The sequence below is a fragment of the Budorcas taxicolor genome, chromosome 10, assembly GCF_023091745.1.
Source record: "Budorcas taxicolor isolate Tak-1 chromosome 10, Takin1.1, whole genome shotgun sequence".
NCBI classification, from domain to species: Eukaryota; Metazoa; Chordata; class Mammalia; order Artiodactyla; family Bovidae; genus Budorcas; species Budorcas taxicolor.
This window is the reverse complement of record NC_068919.1, coordinates 24974540-24980900: the sequence shown is the minus strand read 5'-3', so window position 1 is coordinate 24980900 and position 6361 is coordinate 24974540. Positions and strand designations below refer to the sequence as shown.

The 6361-nt window shown below is 45.7% G+C and overlaps 3 non-coding genes across 3 annotated transcripts; all 3 read left to right on the top strand.

Annotated features, from left to right (window-relative positions):
• Positions 1 to 3664: 3664 nt before the first annotated feature.
• Positions 3665 to 3737, top strand: TRNAT-UGU (transfer RNA threonine (anticodon UGU)). Its single transcript has one exon. It is a non-coding gene; the product is annotated as a tRNA-Thr (tRNA).
• A 1174-nt stretch (positions 3738 to 4911) lies between these two features.
• On the top strand, positions 4912 to 5001 carry TRNAY-GUA (transfer RNA tyrosine (anticodon GUA)). Its single transcript is given in 2 exon segments — positions 4912 to 4948; positions 4966 to 5001. It is a non-coding gene; the product is annotated as a tRNA-Tyr (tRNA).
• A 1118-nt stretch (positions 5002 to 6119) lies between these two features.
• Positions 6120 to 6191, top strand: TRNAP-UGG (transfer RNA proline (anticodon UGG)). The gene has a single exon. It is a non-coding gene; the product is annotated as a tRNA-Pro (tRNA).
• The last annotated feature ends 170 nt before the right edge of the window (positions 6192 to 6361 follow it).

The following is a 6361-nucleotide window of genomic DNA, read 5'->3' as shown; positions in this document are numbered from 1 at the left end:
GAGTGGGTTGCCATTTCCTTCTCCAATGTAGGAAAGTGAAAAGTGAAAGTGAAGTCACTCAGTCGTGTCCGACCCTCAGCGACCCCATGGACTGCAGCCCACCAGGCTCCTCCATCCATGGGATTTTCCAGGCAAGAGTACTGGAGTGGGGTGCCATTGCCTTCTCTGGACAAAGGCCTGCAACGGGGATATTCAGAAAGCTTACTTTCAGGTGTATGCTGTTTTCTCTTTGTACTCTCTTCCTTCAAGAGCACGTAATTCTTACAGGCTCTGACTCAATGAATGACCTCTGTAATTTGATCTAACCTTGACTTAACAATCTGCAGAACTCTAGACACAAGAGTACCCTCGCTGTCATAAATTCCTATATCCTCCATCTCCACTTCTAATCCAGCCTGCCTAAATTCTAACATTTCTTCACCCCTCTGCCTTCTCCAGATACCCATCTCTCCTTTAGATTTTCTTTTTTCAGTATCATTTTGCTTCTTCAAAGTATGATATTTGAGAATCATCCTTCTTTCCTCTTTATTGTCTCTTATTTCTTCTTCATTCATATCTAGCTTCAGCAGACTTTCCCTTGCCTGTATCTCTCTCATTTATTCCTTCCTTTCCAATCCCATAACTATTATTCTCCTACATTTTATGTTTGACAATATGTACCATGGCCAGCCTCTGGTGTCCCCTTGACTTTGGTTTCTCTCCCCTTCAATCTAATCTTCATATTCATGCCTTGTGAATTTCCCTGTTCAATTTTTAAAGGGGTATAACTTCATTCCAGAATTTTCTAAGTCTCCTGCTAACCTATTTTACAATACCTCACTTCCACAAGGGCTGGCATCTGCCCCAGCCAGTGTTCTGCCTTGGCACTTTAAATGCCAAGGTCTTTCTCTCCAACTTTGCTCATAATTTTTTTCTCTACCAAGGATTACTCAGTCCCCAAACTTGTGTAAGTCCTAACTAGCCCTCAAAGTGCAGTTCAAGTTCCATGCCCTCCTGAAGGCCTGCTTCTGTGATGGCTCACTCTGCAGGTCTGTGAACCTTAGCACTGTTACCACTCTCTCACAGTCGGCACAGCTACTTCTCATTGTTCTCTTTCATGAAAACTAACATTCTTTTATACCACAAGGCTGTGCCACTGGCTTCAAAGTAAAGCCCAAATCTAATGTCTCATTCCGCCTAGCACAGAATTGGAGTTCAGTGTTTATCCAATAAAGGGATGAACGAATTAACGAATGCCTGTTCTGGCACTAAGACTTGAGCTGTGGAGAAATCGCTAATCTAATGAATTTGGGGTAAGCGGTTGCCCTTTGGTGCATGTCCTAAGTCAAACAGAAAACCAAATGTGGATGTCAAAATTTAATCTGAGAGATCTGTGGTCAACAATTTCCTTTATGTAGAATTTCCCTTCTTGGTTTTCACAATGTGCAGAGGGTGGAGGGTGGAAAACTTTCACTGCATTAGACTATGTTGGATTGGGCAAATTTCTGCGTTCTTAAGCTAGTGGTAGTTCCTGTCACTGACCCCATATTGTGCTGTCCCCAGCAAGAGACTAAGTGTTCAAGGGATTAGATCTTATATAGACACAGCTCCTGAAGAACTATGGACAGAGGTTTGTAACATTGCACAGGGGGCGGTGATCAAAATCATCCCCAAGAAAAAGAAAAGCAAAAAGGCAAAATGGCCATCTGAGGAGGCCTTACATATAGCTGAGAAAAGAAGAGAAGTGAAAGGCAAAGGTGAAAAGGAAAGATATATCCATCTGAATGCAAATTTCCAAAGAATAGCAAGGAGAGATAAGAAAGCCTTCCTAGGTGAACAATGCAAAGAAATAGAGAGAAACAATAGAATGGGAAAGGCTAGAGATGTCTTCAAGAAAATTAGAGATACCAAGGGAACATTTCATGCAAAGATGGGCACAATAAAGGACAGAAGTGGTGTGGACCTAACAGAAGCAGAAGAGATTAAGAAGAAGTGGCAAGAATACAGATAAGAACTATACAAAAGAGATCTGCATGACCCAGATAACCACGATGGTGTGATCACTCACCTAGAGTCAGACATCGAGTGGGAAGTTAAGCGGGCCTTTAGGAAGCATCACTACAAACAAAGCTAGTGGAGGGCATGGAATTTCAGCTGAGCTATTTCAAATCCTAGAATATGATGCTGTTAAAGTGTTATATTCAATATGTCAGCAAATTTGGAAAAGTCAGCAGTGGCCACAGATCAAGAAAAGGTCAGTTTACATTCCAGTACCAAAGAAGGGCAACACCAAAGAATGTTCAAACTACTGCACAATTGTACTCATTTTACATGCTAGTAAGGTAATGCTCAAAATCCTTCAAGCTAGGCTTCCACTGAGAACTTCCAGATGTACCAGCTGGATTTAGAAAAGGCAGAGGAACCAGAGATCAAATTGCCAACATTCATTGGATCATAGGAAAAACAAAAGAACTCCAGAAAAATATCTATTTCTGCTTCTTTGACTATGCTAAAGCCATTGACTGTGTGGATCACAACAAACTGTGGAAAATTCTTAAAGGAGGTACCAGACCATCTTACCTGCCTCCTGAGAAACCTGTATGCAGGTCAAGAAGCAACAGTTAGAACCATACATAGAACAAGGGACTGGTTCCAAACTGGGAAAATGGTATGTCAAGAGTATGTATATTGTCACCCTGCTTATTTAACTTCTATGAAGAGTACATCACACGAAATGGCAGACTGGCTGAAGCACAAGCTGGAATCAAGATTTCCAGGAAAAACATCAACCACCTCAGATATGCAGATGACACCACCCTAAAAGCAGAAAGTGAAGAGGAAGTAAAGAGCCACTTGATGAAGGTGAAAAAGGAGAGTGAAAAAGCTGGCTTAAAACTCAACATTCTGAAAAATAAGATTATGGCATCTGGTCCCATCACTTCATGGCAAATAAGTGGGGAGACAATGGAAACAGTGAGAGACTATTTTCTTGGGCTCCAGAATCACCATGGACGGTGACTGGTGACTGCAGCCATGAAATTAAAAGACTCTTGATCCTTGGAGGGAAAGCTCTGACAAACCTAGACAGCGTATTAAAAAGCAGAGACATCACTTTGCTGGCAAAGGAACAGATAGGCAAAGGTACGGTTTTTCCAGTATTCATGCAAGGATGTGAGAGTTGGACCATAAGGAAGGCTGAGCACTGAAGAACTGATGCTTTTGAACTGTGCTGGAGAACACTCTTGAGAGTCCCTTGGACTCCAAGGAGATCAAATCAGTCAATCCTAAAGGAAATCAACCCTGAATATTCATTGGAAGGACTGATGCTGAAGTTGAAGCTCCAATACTTTGGCCACCAGATCCAAAGAGCCGATTCACTGGAAAAGACCGTGATGCTGGGAAAGATTGAGGGCAGGAGGAGAAGGGGAGAGATGGTTGGATGGCATCACCAATGGACCATCACTCAATGGACATGAGTTTGGGTGAACTCAGGGAGATGATGAAGGACAGGAAAGCCTCGCCTGCTGCAGTCCATGGGGTTGCAAAGAATCGGAAACAACTGAGCGGCTGAGCAACAACAGATTGAAACGACATCCAGGTTTTTTTGCCCAGTACACACAGGCACCGTAATAAAGGTCCAGCATAAAAGCTGTTTTAGAGAGCAAGGGATGGCACTCACTTGGAGGGCCCTATAGCTCAGGGGTTAGAGCACTGGTCTTGTAAACCAGGGGTCGCGAGTTCAAATCTCGCTGGGGCCTACTGGGAAATCCTTTCACTCTTTTTAAAATCTCCTTCACCAGCTACCCACCTCTCTCGCGTAACTTGAACTCCAGCGGAAATTCCGCTAATTTTAATTTCCCACCAGTTTCCAGATGTCCCAAATAAACACCCGAGCAGAACACTTACTTTTAGCTTCCAGTAGTAGCGGGCAAGGGCTGCTTTGCCGCCCTGATTGTGGCAGTCTGTTACAAACTGCGGCAAGTGCTGCCAGGCTCCGAGGACGCCCTGGCTTTGCTGGACCACAGCAAGAGCCGTGGGGGCGGCCGGTGCCGCGGCGGGACACAAGGGCGGTGAGGATCGAAGCCTTACACCCGCTCTGAGCAGGTCTGGAGTCCTGCTCCAAGTCCTCTCCCCAGCGTCCACTGTCGCGATTAAGCGTTTGGGAGAATATAGGCTGTCCGACAAGGTTCCATGTTTCACTGGGTTTTCGAACACTTCAGTATCTCAGCGGGAAAATTAGGGTCGAGACTCGTGTCACTAAATTTATTATTGACTCAAAGAATCTGTGACTACCTCTTTGAAAACCTTAAAATAGTTTCTCCAGGAGTCAATTCTCATAGTAACATTGGGCTTAGCCATGCATTATATGTCACAGCCTCTCCCTCCGCTAGTCTGTGAACGTGTGAGCGGAAGGGAGAAGCAGCTCGCTCGTGCAAACGCTCCTGGATCATGAAGGCGAGCATGGGAAGTGAGGAAAAGGGAGGCCCAGAACGGAGCTCTAAAGCCCGCCCTTCTTGGTTCGCAGTTGCGCAATCAGAATTGTGTGTTAACACCACCTCAGCCCTTAGTTTTCCAATACCCGGGTGTCTGCTCCCACTTTAGACACCCACCGTCAGGCCAGGAGGCCCGGGGCAGCGCGTGAAGTGAAGACACCAGGCCAGCAGATCGCCACGGCTTGGGGTGGCCCGGAGATCCACAGGCTCTAGGTACGCCAGGGAAAAGCTCGCAGGTTAGGCCTGCTTGAAAGCCCCTCTCTGAAGCAGGAGAATCCAGCTCTAGAGGGGTTGTCCGTACAAGTGTGGATGAAGGGCTTTCTCCTAAGATGGTCGGCTACGTGGTATCCACACACTGGCAACTAGTAGGCTATTGTGCCAGAACCTCTGTTTATCAATGTTCTCAATAGAAAATTCTACGTAACCCACGTTCGTGTTTCCTTCGATAGCTCAGCTGGTAGAGCGGAGGACTGTAGTGCTTTCAAGTATGGACATCCTTAGGTCGCTGGTTCGACTCCGGCTCGAAGGAAAAGAGGAATATTTTGGGGGTTGCAACCATTTGGTGAGCCTTGCTCTCCCAATTTCTCACATCGTTTTAAGTGTTCTAGGGTATTTTTCTCCAGACCTTACCCCGTTACAAAGATGGTTTTGTTATCTTGAAAATGGTCCTGTTGGGTACGGTTTTCAGAAAAGGGGAAGTGAGCACTAACTCTTCCAACCATCTGAAGAACTTGTGAGTTTGATGGTCTAACTGAATTTAGGTTGCCGCCTGAGGTTCAAAAATTGAAGATCCAACACCACTCGTTGGTACTGAATATATATTATATTCTGCGGTCCTTAGAGCTCTAATTTGCGGGACAACCCCCTAAGACCGTCATTGACTCTACACGCACATATCCACTCAGTGAGGAGAGCCTTTTAATTTATTCAAGTGTTAACAGATTTTTAGTTCCAACAACAACAACCAAAAAAAATTTTTTTGAGCTGGAGCAGGAAGGAGGACTAGGCTTAGACGTAAATTGGGATGTGACTGGGAAAGAGAATTTCAAACTGTGGAAATAACTTAAGCAAAGGCGGGGAAATGGAACATTTGAGTCTCATTCAAGGAAACTTCGGGAGTCTGATCTTTAAGAGCACGCCCCAGACTGGTTCACCTCCAATAGATCAAAATACTGGCTACCCGTATTTTGATGCCCGTCATTCCTGCCCCCAGGATTTTACACTCTCGCGAAGTAGAAGCAGCCGGACAGATACACATCCTGGGCATCTGTCCTGGTGTTTAGGACCCTACAGTCTTGCAATCGACCCCAGCTCGGGCCCTCAGGCTGCAACTCGGTTCTCTCCAGGTTCCCTCCAGTCTGGAACTCAAAGAGACTCCTCAGGGAGGGTCTTGTTGGAGTTCAAACACGGGGACTGATGTCTTGAAAAGCTGCCTCTCCTCACCCCATCTGGCATCTGGAGGGGTCCAGGACGCGGATGGAGGAGGATAAGTGAGGTCAGAGTCAGACGTGATACTTCATAATGAACAGCTAAGCAAAATCAAAGGTAAACGTCTACACAGAAAATAGAAGTTCAGAGCAACCAGGCAGCCAATTGCTGACGGAGAAGTAAGATGCAGAGACAACCTCGGGATGCTTTCCTTATGGTGGCTCGTTGGTCTAGGGGTATGATTCTCGCTTTGGGTGCGAGAGGTCCCGGGTTCAAATCCCGGACGAGCCCAACCCCTTTTTTCCCCTCTGCACCCCACCTTTGCTAATTGCTGAAAAAAGCTCTGTTCAGTGCAAATTTTCCCGCTTTCCGAACTGTTTTACAAAAGATGTACACTGATCGAACATATGGTAGCTGGAGCTGGTTATGTGTGCGGGGTCAAACTGCCTGGCTTACTGGAC